At 42.3% G+C, this 12,696-nt stretch overlaps 1 pseudogene; it reads right to left on the bottom strand.

The window, feature by feature from the left end:
* Positions 1–8,348: 8,348 nt before the first annotated feature.
* Positions 8,349–11,203, bottom strand: LOC133548254 (myosin-9-like; annotated as a pseudogene).
* Positions 11,204–12,696: the final 1,493 nt, after the last annotated feature.

Raw genomic sequence — 12,696 nt, 5'->3', positions numbered from 1 at the left:
TGTCAATGAGATATTAAGAGAAATGACACTGTTTGGTATGTTACAAAATATAATGTTGTAATTCAAGTTGCATTTGTCTATTTAATGCATCTTTATTTGATATGACTTTAAACAAAATAGGGAATAAATGTCCAACTTGCTAAAACACCAAAATTGTGTGGGGGTTGAATAATTTTGATCACAACTGTATTACAATGATAAAAAAAATTGAATGTTCAAACCATGATGAGGGCCACAAAATCATTTTGCCGTAGGATGGAAAAATGCCACCTCGTACTGGACACACCAGTTCTAAAGTGAAGAAAAGCGGCTGAAAGACTTTTTAAAATAGAAAGGAAATAAGCTAAACTTTTTCAACCAAGTAACAGAGTTGTTGTTTTTTTTCCAGTAGAAAAATACAGTATGTGCATGGACCTAGTTTACAAATATAAACAGACCTCAAACAGTTTTCCAAAAAATAAATAAATAATATGCAATGAGATGGCGACTTGTCCAGGATGTACCCCGCCTTCCGCCCGATTGTAGCTGAGATAGGCACCAGCGCCCCCCGCGACCCCAAAGGGAATAAGCAGTAAAAAAGGGATGGATGGACAAATACAAACGTAAATAATATTCCTTTTTTGAATGCCTTACTATAGACATACTGAAGAAAAGGAAACACAAGGAAGATGAAAATAGTTAAAAAAGACCTGATCAATTATCTTCACATATTTATTATCAATTGATCAAATCTATGTTGGTGTCCGAGACAACCCCTAGTGACGTCACTCGTTGGCGATTCATGACGTCCGTTTGGCTTAAAACACAGCACAGCAGCGTCCTCTGGTGGTGCACAGGAGCATTCCATGCAAACCTCAATGTGAAAGTATTCCTTTTCATAAACAAAAATGCAAAATAATGTTTGATTTAAATATTGTATGTAATGTAATCTTTGTCTGCCAGAGTATAATTCCTGGTAAATAGTAATAAAAATAATGGTAACAATTAAATATAAAAAAGGGAAAAACATTGTTAGACAATGTGAATAGAGGATTTAATTTAATTTATCCATTAAAAGTAAAGTACATGAATTGTGTGAGTAAATTGCCAAATATTACTCTATTAATTTATTCTCATCACATTATAGCTGTTTCTCTTTCCATTTACTGTTTAAAATATAGTTTGGTCCTTTAAAAATAATGTTGATTAAAAATATTTGGTAACACTTGAGTATGGGGAACATATTCACCATTAATTAGTTGCTTAATTAAGTAACAAAGACTTGATTTAGAGTTATTTGGACACTAGGGGAACATATAAGATTTAGGGTTACTATTAAGCAATAATTCCACCATTCTTCCAAAAGCGCATTAGTGAGGTCACACACGGATGTTGGTCTAGAAAGCCTTCCTCTCAGTCTCTCTTCTAATTCTTCCCAAAGGTGTTCAATCGGGTTCAGGTCAGGACTCTGTGCAGGCCAGTCAAGTTCATCCACACCAAACCCTGTCATATATGTCTTTATGGACCTTGCTTTGTGCACTGGTGCACAGTCATGTTGGAAGAGGAAGGGGCCCGCTCCTTGATTGAACCACGAACCCTCAGGTCGCAGGCACGGCCACGCTCCCAACCGCGCCACGCCGCCCCCATTAGTAATTTTTGCAAAAGCTGTCTCCGTATAGTGAGCTTCTCCTTGAAACCGGACCGAAAGGGTTCACAGAGATTGTTAGATGCCAAGTCTTCACTTAGCTGCTGTGCAACAAGTTTTTTTTAGGATTTTCGAGATAGAGGGAAGGTGAATTTACCGGTATTTTACCATGGGGTCAAAAAAGAGGTAAGGTCTTCTGAGCCGAGGATGAATAACGGCTGTTTTGAAGGAACAGTGCCAGAGGAAAGTGAAAAGTTAATAATATTTGACATATTATTACTAATACTAAAATGGGGCTCCACAAAGCCTGCTTTTCTGCAGGTGCCCTCCCCGGTAAAGGCAAATATGTCATGGATCCTTCTCCACCGGTCCATCTGGTTTTTGACAGGGTCAGGAGGTTCCAACATGACAGCACGGCTGTGATGTCCTCCATGGCATCTCTCACTTTATTGGTGAGCTGAAGTTGTTTCCCCGAGAGGAAGTGATCCGTGTCCACAGGGGTCACGCTTGAGCTTTGCTCTGAAACTCATCATTTGGACACAAACATGTCCGCCCGGCCAAAGAGACGCCACACAGAAGCCACAATTAATGTTAAAGGAGGAGGAACGTAAATTGAAAGACATAGGTCATTTAATAATATTCATTTTTACTCTTAACACTTAAATATACTATATTGCCAAAAGTATTTGGCCCCCCATCCAAATGATGAGAATCAGGTGTCCTAATCACTTGGCCTGGCCACAGGTGTATACAATCAATCACTTAGGCATGAAGTATGTTTCTACAAACATTTGTGAAAGAATGGGACACTCAGTAATTTCCAGCATGAGGCTATCATAGGATGCCACCTGTGCAACAATTCCAGTCGTGAACGTTGGTCGCTCCTAAATATTCCAAAGTCAACTTCGTTATAAGAAAAGTGAAGAGTTTGGGAACAACAGCAACTCAGCCACCAAGTGGTAGGCCAAGTGAACTGACAGAGAGGAGTCAGTGTATGCTGAAGCACAGAGGTGTGGACTCGAGTCACATGACTTGGACTCGAGTCATGAATTTGATGACTTTAGACTCGACTTGACAAAATATAAAAAGACTTGCAACTCGACTTAGACTTTAACATCAATGACTTGTGACTTGACTTGGACTTGAGCCTTTTGACTTGACATGACTTGCTACTTTCCCCAAACCCCAACGATTAAAAAGTTATTCAGGAGCGCTCCGTATCTTCCATTGTGTACGGAAGTGTATCAGCGTGTGTGCGATGACAGCCTGTGCGCTACCTGTCAGTACAACAGCCAATCAAATCACATCCACGTTGTTTTCGTCACACAGCATTCACCCAATCAAATTGCAGGAAAACCAACGGAGAAGAGCTTTCAAACAACAGAAGAATAAGTGAAGAAAATGATGCCACAAAGTGTTTCGTTCGGGTATTAAAACTACGACTTGGTCAACAAAACAGGAATTGCCGTATGCAAAACATGCGGTTGGAAGATTACAGATGGAGACGCATCAATTTACAACTTCGTTCGACATTTGAAGTTGCACAAAGAAGGGTACGTTTTGAATGTAAGCTAACGTTTATTGGCTGAGTAACGTGACTTTTATTTGCTGTGTAGTTAAATCAGTGAGGCTGTAAACTCACTGTTAACGTTATAACCATAGACATCTTATAAGGGTACGCAGCATCGAGCGCTACTGCCTATTGCCGCAAACGAGATGCGGGGCCGCCATCTTGGAGTGGTGATCCGCTCCACTCAGTGCAATTCATTTGTCAGGAGCAATGAACTGTCAGCGCATTTCATACATATTACCTCACTGAATACCACTTATATTCACGCGCTTTTTTGTCATTCGTGTACCTATGATAAAGGACACATGTCTTGGTGTGTTCATAATTTGCTTAACAGAAATAGAATATTCTTATATGCTATAAGTGACCAGACGTCTGAGATCAAAACTGGGAATATAATCCCAGAGAAGGGGAAAAAACAGTCAGCTATTTTGAAGTTGAAGAAACAATATGATTAGGTTGTATATACATGCATATATCCTACATAAACAATGTATGAATACATTAGATATTTATATATCTTACGGACCTATAGACCAGATGTTCTCAAATGGGGGTACTTGAATGTATCCCAAGGGGTACATGATATTTTTTTAAATATTCTAAAAATAGCAACAATTCAAAATCCTTTATAAATATATTCATTAAAAAATATTCCAACAATATATGAAAGTAAATTCATAAAGTGTGAAAAGAAATGCAACAATCCAATATTCAGTGTTGACAGCTAGATTTTTTGTGGACATGTTCCATTAATATTGATGCTAAAGATTTCTTTTTTGTGAAGAAATGTTTAGAATGAAGTTGATGAATCCAGATGGATCTCTGTTACAATCCCCAAAGAGGGCACTTTAAGTTGATGATTACTTCTATGTGTAGAAATCTTTATTTATAATTGAATCACTTGTTTATTTTTCAACAAGTTTTTAGTTATATTTACATCTTTTTTTCTTTCAAATAGTTCAAGAAAGACCACTACAATTGTGCAATATTTTGCACTGTTATACAGTTTAATAAAACTGGTGACATAGTGCTGTATTTTACTTCTTTATCTCTTTTTTCAACCAACAATGCTTGGCTCTGATTAGGGGGTACTTGAATTAAAAACATGCTCACAGGGGGTACATCACTGAAAAAAGGTTGAGAACCACTGATATAGACTTTATCTCTGTTGCTGCAACAGCAGAGAGTTTATTCTGTCTGGACACTTTGTATTGATATTTTCTATTACATTCTTCCTTTAAATGATCATGTTTACAGTGATTGAACATATATAAACACCTGAAAGTCTTGATTTCAGCTAAAACCACCAATCTGTCTCACTGGATTCAGAATAAAACAAAATTATGTTTTACTCAACAAAGTTAGTATTTGAATATTGTTACTTGAAGACTTATCTGTGGTTACAATAAAATGAGAATGCATCATAATCAATGGTGGCTGGTGAATTTTGTTTTAGGTGGGCCTGAAAGTTTGTAAACCAAATACCTGTAGGGGGGTCATCCTCCCCCAGAAGATTTCTTTGTGATTTTCACATACAAATATTGTAGTTCTTTGCTCCTGCTTAACTCTGTGGTAATATTCTTTTCACAAAATATAACCAATAGTATGTTAATGTTAAATCTTACTTGTGAAAAGTAATCCTCCAATTCCTATTTTCAACAGTCCGCTCAATTGAGCAGGAAAACGCTGAATACCAGCCCAGCATCTTTGTTTTCTACCTGTCAACTGTCAGTTTAGGCTGCTTGCCGGCTCCTCATCACCACTTCAAGATGGCGGCCAAATTGCTTGCGTCACAGCAGCCAATTCTGCGTCTACTTATAAGATGTCTATGGTTATAACGTCATTGCAAACACGGCAATCTGTTGCGTCCACTGCAGTTTGCTACCTTATACATACTTTTTGTCAAGTGATATTTTTTTTAAGCAGGGTTGCATGAGATACCTACACATAACGTTACGTTAGTGAATGTATCACACACAGTATATTTTAGCCACCTACAAAAAGACAAACATAGTCAAATAAAGGTCAGTTAAAATCTATACTATATTAAGAATATGTGTACATATTCCATAGAGCCCTGACATCTAACAAGTACAGCACTGTTCATTGTTATGTTCATGTATTTGTTGTTTTTCATGTGTACGCACACATAAACACATACAGTATGAGATGAGATCAATGAGATAAGGTAACAACATGCTATAAACTGCTGTGGGACTAGTTACAATGCAATATTCCATGGAAATACAATGTTAACACTTTTGTGCAAGTAAGTACAGTTGCACTTGTTTTTTCAAATGTGTTTATACTGTAAAGGAATGAGGTAAATGTTTAGAATAACTGGTTAATAGTGCTATTATGAAGTGCAATGTCATTACTGTTTTTTTTTTAAATAATAAATACAGCGTTTTAAAAGCATACACAATCTGTGTACATGTATTAGTCTGTGGTTAAAAAGACTTGAAATGACTCAAAACCCAAAATGCAGGACTTGGGACTTGACTTGAGACTTTCCAGTATTGACTTTGGACTTGACTCGGACTTGCCTGTATTGACTCGGGACTTGACTCGAGACTTGAGGTCAAAGACTTGAGACTTGCAAAACAATGACTTGGTCTCACCTCTGCTGAAGCACATAGTGCAAAGACTTTCTGCACAGTCAGTTGCTACAGAGCTCCAAACTTCATGTGACCTTCCAATTACGCCAAGTACAGTACACAGAGTGTTTCATAGAAATCTTCTATTTCCGCAGCGAGAGAACGTCTCTGTGCTCGCAGTGTACTGTGGCGCTTGCCTGACATCGTAGTGAAGCGGTTGCGTTCTCTCAATGATGCAGTTGGATAAGACACAGCGTAAAGGTAAGAAATTATTTATTTATGCTAAAGAACAAACTAAAAACAAAAACACTTGCACAAAGGCACTATAGACAAAACCAACAGAACTAGCATGTGAGCTAGAAGTAACAAAAGACGCTAGCATGTGAGCTAGGGAAATAAACAAACAAATAGCGTGGAAGCTAATCAAGTTCAAAAAGTATTTACCACAATGCGGGATAGCGACGTCACCTGTTGCATCAACAGCAAATTACACTGCGAGACCGAAGGAACAAAAAGGGCAGGCTTAAATACAGGAAATAATCAAAAAGCAGGTGCGCGTGACAAACAGAAGGCAGGTGACACAAATGCGTTGCAAAGGGAACGGAACAAACAGAAAGTGCCACCAGGAACTAGGAAGACAAATTAACCAGATGTGATACAAAAACAGAACATGACATGATCCATGTAGCGGATCATGACATAAGCCCCCCCCCTAAAAGACAGATACCAGATGTCCCAACAAAAACTAGCTTCAACCCCCCCACAAAACAAGAAAGTCCAAACGTGAAGGGCGGGCGGAGGGAGGACATGGTGGAGGGTCACCAGGTTGCGTGTCCCCAAATCCACCGGGGACAAGTCAGGTAGCGGCGGAGGATGGAACGCCGCTGCCGCAAAAGACTGGACAGGCGACCTTGAAGCGGCCACGCCCGTTGCCGACAGGGAGGAGGATACGCTCTGCGAGGAGGACGACCAGGGCACGGCCACATCCGTGGCCGACGTGGAGGTGGATGCGCCCGGCAAGGAGGACGACCAGGACAAGGCCACATACGTGGCCGACGTGGAGGTGGATGTGCCTGGCGAGGAAGACGGCCAGGGCACAGCCACATCCATGGCCGATGTGGAAGTGGGCGCATCGGCGCCGTCGCCATGGCGGGCTTGGAAACAGCAGACGAAGACGGCACTGGTTAGCAGACGAAGCCGGTGCGGGTGCTGCAGCCAAAGCAGGCCCGAGTGCAGAAGACGAAGATGGTGTGGCTGCAGCAGCCAAAGCAGGTGGCGTCGTTGTCGTCGTGGAGACAGGCGGCGTCGTTGTGGAGGCATGTGGCGTCTGCGTGGAGACACGCGCTGGAGTAAGATCCAGCCGAGGTTCAGGTGCCGGAGATTGATCCAGCCTTGGATCAGGTGCTGGAGATTGATCCAGCCTTGGATCAGGTGCTGGAGTAGGAACCTGCCTAAGAACAGGTACTGGAGTGGGATCCAGCATAGAGTCAGGTGCTGGAGTGGGATTCATACCTAGACTAGGACTATGACTCGGACTAAGAGTTGGACTCGGACTATGTCTCTGACTAAGACTCAAAAACTATGACTAGGACTAAGACTTAGACTATGACTCGGACTAGGACTATGACTCGGAATCAGACTAGGAGTCGGACTATGACTAAGACTAAGACTATGACTGTGACTAGGACTAGGACCAGGACTCGAACTATGACTATGGCAAGGACTAGGACTGTGACTACGGCTAGGACTTGGGCTTAGACTAGGGCTAGGGCTAGCTACGGGTGCAGATAGCCGTAGTGCCGGTGGGTGGAGGGAGGTACGGAAAGAGGTAGACTGGGTGGGAGGAAAAGTAATTGGGGGCGGAGCCCATGTCACAGGTGGCGGGGTTTCAGAAAACAGACTGATGTAGTGGCAATCTTCACCTTTAAATGTTCAAATTTATTGACACTACTCAACAGGTTTGAGGGAGTGATCCTACGCAGCAGCAAACATTGCATTGAAGTGAGGTCCAGTCAGAAATCCAGTTAATGCATATTTATTAATTAACTTGCAGGATGAATGAAACATACCATGGATTATTGTAGTGACATGGTGCCATATGTTCTCCTGTCTTTCCTGCCTGTTGCTGTGTGTTGTTGTCTGCTGTTGGTAAGAACGGTTTGTGCTCCCACACCTGAGTCCTTCCTAATCAGCTCACCTGTGCTCCTATTTATGCCTTCAACCCTGCACTCCTAAACCAAAAAGCCCGCCACCTAGTGACAAAAGAAAGTAATGCCAACACAAAAATAAGGATGCCTAAAATGGCTCCTACACACCGGCCCCTAATTGTTTACATTGTAACAATTACTTGAAAGGGAGCCATTCAAATTCACTTTTACATGATTCTTCTTTTTTTTTTTCCTTTGGTTTTTTTTTCTAATTTCGTTCTTTTTTTTTTTTTTTTCCATAATTTAAAAATAAAAATATGTTGGCATTTCTAGTTCATTAATCTTGAATCTTCATTATGTAGACAAGATTTGGGTTGGTCGGATGCTAAAAAACAAAAAAAAAACAATTAAGTGGCATGGCATGTCTTTACTCGCGTCTGGGCTCAGGGGTCTCGGTCTTTGGCTCGGCCTCCTCGTCACTTTCCGCGCCAATGCGGGTCACAATGCGACGCATAGTGAAAGGGAGGTCGCCACGCCTCAGCTTGCTCTTGAGGGTGCTTACTTCACGAGTCATGGCGTCTGCTGACTCTGTGGCATCCTCCAGCTCCCTCTGCATCTTCATTCGGTAGGTGTTTGCCCTCTGAGCCTCCTCCTTGACCTCCTCCAGCTGCCGCTTCAGCTGCTTCATGCGAGAGTTCAACTTGTCTGCCTGGTCTTTGTACTGCTCGGTGTTGCGTCTCTCATCATCCACCTGCAGAACCAGCTCTATCAGTTTTTTCTCAGTTCGCCTCACAAGCTTGGTGGCACCTTGCCGTTCCCTGGTCTTAATGTCCAGCTGCTCCTCTAGCTGAGCAAGCTTGGCCTCAAGGGCGGCCATGTTGGCCTTGTACTTGGACTTCACCACTCCTTCCAGCTCCTGCAGCTTGAGCTTCAGCTGCTTGTTCTGACGCTCCAGCTGGGCGTGGGTGCCTTCCACACGCTGAAAGGAGCTGCAATCTGAGGTCAGCTCCACGTTCATCTGATCAGTCTGCAGCATGGACTTCTTCAGGCTGTCTTTAACCAGCTCCGTGTTGCACTGCTCCTCTTCCAGCTGAGCGATACGTGCCTCCAAACGTCTCCTCTCCTTTGCGATTTGAGCATTCTTGGTGGCCTGATTGTTCATCTCATCCTGCAACTCGTCTCTCACCAGCTGAGCCTGTCGCTTGGCTTGTTCTGCAGCAGCCACCTCCTCCTGCATTTGGAGCATATCAGCTTCCATGCCTTTTAACTTTTTCTCAGACTCCTTACTCTGGGCCAGAATTTCCTCTCGAGACATGCGAGTGTCATCCAGTCCCCTGATAAGTTTTTCATCTGGGCCTGCTGTTTCTTCAGTTGTTTGAGGGCTTCCTCACGGTGCTTGTTGGCCATGTCGATGCCCGCCTCCACTTCCTTCAGGTCCAGCTCCAGTTTTTTACATGAAGCAACAACACCAGAACGCTGTTTGCGCTCATCCTCCAGCTCCATTTCCATTTCGCGTACCTGCTTGATCAGAGACCTTGGCTTCTCCTCACCCATCTCGTCATGTCCGGACAGGTCCCGCTCATACTGGGCCTTCATGGCCTGCATGTTGACCTCCAGACGCAGCTTGGCATCTTCCGTGGCCTGCAACTCATCCTCTAGTTCCTCAAGCTGTGTTTTCATCTCCTCCAGCTGCTGATCCATGGCACGCTTGGACTTCTCCAGCTCGTGCACGCTCTTTCCAACATCATCTTTGGATGACACCAGATCCTAATTTTCAGCCCGAAGCAGTTTGTTGTTGCGGTCCACCTCGTCCTTTAGATCCATTAGAGTTTCCAGCTCGCGGGTCAAAGACAGTGTACAGGTCTCTTTCTCACGGGCCTCGGCTTCAGCCCGATCTCGCTCCTTTGCATAGCGTGCAGATATGTTTTTCTCTTTCGCCAGCATCTGGTCAAACTTCTTCTGCTTCTTCTCCAGATTGGTGACAGTTTGTCGAAGTTGGTCGTGATCTATCACGTCGTCCAACTCTTGCTGGAGACGTGTCTTGGTTTTCTCCATCTTGTCGTAGGCAAAGCATTTCTCCTCAAGGGTTTAGAATAGATATTCTATTGACATCAGCAACAGGGCAGCCATTAGGCCTGCTGGTGTCATCTCCTATTAAATGACCATAAATGATCCATCCCAATAGGGTCCTCACTGCATATGGCCCGTCCTCCTGGCTATTGACCACCTCCCAGGGTTCCAGTACCTTAGAGGCATTCGTGCCAATGAGGAGGTCGATGTCAGAGTCAATTTCAGGTAATTTGATATTGTTTAGATATGGCCAGTGTTTCAAATCCTGCTGTTTTGGAATATTGTGTGGTGAAACTGGCATGGTTTTGTGTGTAAATACATCAGGCAATTGAATAAAGTCATTTGTATTTATCCTGGCTATTTCCAGTCCAGTGATGTGGTAGCTGGTTTTGGGTTTCACTTGATTCATGGTTTTGAGAAGGATAGTTTTTCTTTGTCCTGTAATGTTCAGTTTTTGCATCAGTTTTTCTGTGCAGAATGTGGAGGTGCTTCCATGATCCAAAAATGCATATGTTTGTAACACTGTGTCTCCCTTCTTGCTTTTAACTTGTACAGGTACAATGGAGTAGATGGAGGGGTCATCCCCGGCCCCAATATGACCACAAGTATGCTTGGGAGGTGGGACAACAGTATTGATTCCAATTGATTTGGTTTGAGTTTGTTCTGTCTGTTCAATGTGGAGTATTTGTGGGTGTTGTTGTTTACAGATTTCACATAACAGACGATTTCTGCAGTCTCGACTTAAATGTCCTATTTTCAGACAGCCAAAACAGACTCCTTTTTCCTTTAAGAAGTCAATTTTTTCTTTGTGCTTGTTCCTCTTGAATTGAGGACAGCACTCCAGTGTGTCATCACTCTTCTTACAGAACAGACAACTGTGAGATTTGACAATCACATTCCTTTTTCCTTCATTTGACTCCACAGTGTCTATGGGTATTAATGTTGTTGCAAAGCTGCTCCTTGGACTTGAATTTACTCTTGGCTTAGGGACGGATGAGGGTTTGACAGTTGATTGCTTAGTGTCCTGAATGTTACCAAACAGTGGATCAGAGAGTATTTTGACTTGTTTTTCAATAAAGTTTACAAGGTCTGGGAAAATGGCACGATGGCCATGCTTCTCCTGTAGGTCACAGGCCTTGTTCCTCCACTGCTCTCTGAGCTTGTATGGAAGCTTTAGGATGATGGTCCTCATATTAGAAACAACATTCATTTCTTCCATATAGGCCAGACTTCCCATTGCATTGGAACAACTTCTGAGGAATAGAGAGAATGCTCTCAATCCTTTTACATCCTCCAATTTAATTGTTCCCCAGGAAAAAGCCTTTTCCATATATACTGTTGCAATATGATATTCATTACCAAAATGTTCTTTGAGTAGCTGTCTTGCCTTCTGGTAGCCCTGGGACGGAGGCAAATGTTGGCAACATTGAACTAGCTCTTTTGGATGCCCTCTAGTATATTGTTCGAGGTAATGCAAACAGTCATAGGTGTCACACCTTTTCTCCACTCCATATTCAAATGCCCTTATAAAGGTTTCATACTGAAACGGATCTCCATCAAAAACAGGTACGTTTCTTGTTGGTAAAGAGGAATGGACATTCTGCTTAACCAATAAGGCATTGAAATCATGTTGTCCGTTTAGTAAATCAAGAATGTGATCTTGTTTGATGGCATTTGTGACAGGGGATGTAGTGTGAACTGTATGACCTTTAGCATCATCTTTTTTCATATGAGTATGATTACTTTGCCCAGTTGTATTCGACACATTTGCCATTTGCATAGTTGATTTTGATACATTGTCAGTTTGCATTAAAGAGAGAGCAGCTTGTCTTGGAGTCATGTAATGAGCTTTGGTGTACTTTTCATATATGAATTGTTTTGGCTTCACAACCTGTGTGTCAGAGAGGGGCATTGTTTTCTTTGGAGCATCAGCTCCCTTGTGTGATTCAGAGCATATTATTGACACTCTTGATCCTTCCCTAGATCCCATGGTTGCAAAAACTTGCTCCCTTACATTTGCTGCTGCCAGCTTGGTTTCCAATTCCAACTTTTCCATTTCCATTCTGAGTTGTTCCTGTAGTTTTGCAAATTGTTCCTGTTGAATTCTTTGCTGTGATTCAATCTGATGTTTTTTCTCCAATGCAGCAACCTCTGCCATGAGAGCAGCCTTTTCGGCCTGGGCTAAAATGCGAGCAGATGAGGTAGAAGAGGTTCTTGATGTTATGGTTGAGACATTCGATGCACTGTCCTGGGCTCCAATATCAGAAAGTGTAACACATAAGTGTTCATCATGGGCAAGTGGGACATGCATTTCATCTTGGAATTGTGTTTCAACTGAGCCATGTGTTTGAGAAGGATGCAATTGTGACTCCTCATCCACAGGGGCAGTGTCATGTGTGGTTAGCCTTTTCACTTCTGATAACCATTCATGCACAAGTTTTATGAAACCTTCTAGTATCTTAATATTTTCTTGAAACCAGTCATTTTTCTATCATGTTCCTTTTCAGGCAATGGTAAGGCAATCAATGAGGAATGATTCTCCCTTGCCTCTCCACACAAATGAATCAATTTATCCAAGTAACCTCTTACAGCATTTGCATTTTCATCATTTTCATTTGAATGCATGAGTTGTTTTATTGTGTCCCTTATTTTAGCAGCTTTTTTTAACACATGTTCCTATTGCTT

Source organism: Nerophis ophidion, linkage group LG02 (genome assembly GCF_033978795.1).
Source record: "Nerophis ophidion isolate RoL-2023_Sa linkage group LG02, RoL_Noph_v1.0, whole genome shotgun sequence".
In the NCBI taxonomy this organism is placed as follows: domain Eukaryota; kingdom Metazoa; phylum Chordata; class Actinopteri; order Syngnathiformes; family Syngnathidae; genus Nerophis; species Nerophis ophidion.
Note: the sequence above shows the minus strand (reverse complement) of the source record. Positions and strands in the feature narration are given on the sequence as shown.